Source organism: Octopus bimaculoides, chromosome 3, assembly GCF_001194135.2.
Source record: "Octopus bimaculoides isolate UCB-OBI-ISO-001 chromosome 3, ASM119413v2, whole genome shotgun sequence".
NCBI classification, from domain to species: Eukaryota; Metazoa; Mollusca; class Cephalopoda; order Octopoda; family Octopodidae; genus Octopus; species Octopus bimaculoides.
Window position 1 is genome coordinate 161,332,024 of NC_068983.1, and position 2,577 is coordinate 161,334,600.

A 2,577-nucleotide genomic window follows, 5' to 3' on the forward strand; every position below is an offset into this window, starting at 1 on the left:
TATATATATATATATATATATATATATATATATATGTATGTACATACTGTGCATGATCTGGCAATCATTCAAGCTCAAATAACATTGCTACTCTATGAGGAAATTTAGGAAAAAAAACAAATTAGAAGAAAAAAATTAGAAGAAAACCTTAAGAGAAATGTGAGGGTAAAGGTTATTTCCTTTTAACCTTTCAAATGAAACATCATTTATATTGAGTGCTACATCTAAAAAAAAGAACTATGCCTAGTAAGGTAGTCAAATGTAGAACAGGCTAAAATGTGTTAAACTGTGTGTTATATCTTGTGATTGAGGGGTATCCTCCAGTGCAATAACAGAAATTTGTTGAGTTGCATACATTTTGTAAAAAGCTTTGATCTCAAATTTAGAATGTTGATGCAGTTCTTCTATCTAATGAAGACATGTTTTCTTTTTTGACCCAATAATGTATAACCTAGGTCTTTCTTTCTATAATACTCCATTTAATGGTGTGTGGTATGTTGTTGTCCCTTCAGTTCCATTTGTCGCTTGCTAGATGTGTTCTTTTCTTTTTGTCTACATGCTTAAAAGAAGACTGGTGACTGGCACATCTCTCTTTGAAATCACTTATGTGCAATACAAGATATTTTTTCCTTCAGTTCCCTTATATGACAGAAGATGAAAACCCTCATCTTTAGTAAGGGTTTAGCATGTGTAATGAAATCTGAACAAAACAAACTGTTTGATATATCGGTTTCAAAGTTTGGTCAGCAAGTTTGGGGGAGGGTATAATGATTATGCTAACCCCAGTTCTCAATTGGTATTTATTTTATCGACCCTGGAAGGATAAAAGGTCAAGTTAACCTCAGCAGAATTTGAACTCAGAATGTAAAGATAGACGAAATGCCACTAAGCATTTTATTCTGCAAGCTCACTGCCTTTTAACTGATATATTGATAGGTTCAAATGACAGATCCAGCATATGTAATTTAGTAATGCTTTTTATACAAAATATCCTAAAAACGGAGTTTCCTTCCAGCAATATGGGTTTATACAAGGATAATGGATTAGGAACATCCCACAGCTGTGATATTCATACACAGGATACCTTTCGGTAAAAAAAATCTATTCATCTTTAGTATAAATCACATTGTCACAGTAACTGCAAACTTCACTAAAGTTGACTTAGATTTAAACATTTATTTAAACCAAATGGAAAACTCAGTTATATACACTAACAGCATTGCTACTCCAATTATCTTTGGAAATTTTATAATTTACATCAAATTTTCAATAAGACATCCTCCTTCTATTATAATACTCTAGCTGACAGGGACTTTAAAGGGAACATATTATTCACTATGAACCAAACAAGAAAGAAGCTTAAAAATAATACTGGGAAAGTTATATGGTCCACTCTCCATTTCTCCTTAGGATTAATGTTGACAAAAAAGAAAAAAAAAATACCAAGCATTCATAAATAAACACATCCCTGATAGCCATAGATATAAGAAAATGTATAGACATTCTATGAAAGTTTCTGACAGCTGTAACCCTAATATAAAAAACATTATTTCATGTAACCAACCAAGATGATCACTCCAAATTGCAAATTCAAGAACCCAGATGCTTGCTCTCTAGACAGGCATGCATGGTTAGCTCAAATCACCTCTGTTCCCTCGAATAAGGGGATTGGAAGATGAAAATAGATTTGAATGTGGAAAAGTGAGAAAGAGATTCAAAATGAGGTATGCTAACCACAGGTCTTCTTTCAAGCACATAGATAAAAAGAAAAGCAAAAAGCTAGCAAGCCATGTATGAGAGCTGAAGGATGCCACACACTAAGTGGATCTTCATAGGAAGATCTCAGCAGTATATATATCAAAAGAAGTGCAAACTCTGATTAACTAAAAGAGCATAGAAGTCTTTATTAGATCAAAGAACTGCACCAATCTTCTAAACACAAGATCAAAATTTTTTACAAGATGTATGCATCTCAACAAACTTCTGTTATCATAGATTATCAGACATATAGATTAACAAACTTTAACCTGTATTCCATTCAACTACCACCAGGCTGTTTAAGTGTTTTTTTATATGTAAAACAACATTAATGATATATTTTAATTAATGGATTAATGGGACATAACCTTTATCCTTTTTTCCCTGTAACAATTTCTTGTTTTTTTCTGTCACATTTCCTGACAAAGTAACCAAGCCCATCCAATTACTGCACTATTCAAGCTCAAAACTTGAAGTAGCTCATATAAAACTATTTCTGCATTTATCAAATGCATTAAATGCATGTAGGTATATGTATTCATGTATGTATGTGTGTGTGTGTGTGTGTATATGTGTGTGTAGAGTGTTTCAAGTGGTGTACAGATATTGTATATCGAGAAAAAGGAAGCGGTCAGAATTTTGGATAATTTTTTATTAGTGCTTTCATTCATTTAGTGACCTCACCAAGACAAAATCATTTTGATTTTGTTTTGACGAGTTTGATAAATGAATGAGAGCATTAATAAAGAATTATCCAAAATTGTGACTGCCTCTTTTTTCTCAATATATATATATATATATATATATATATATATATAT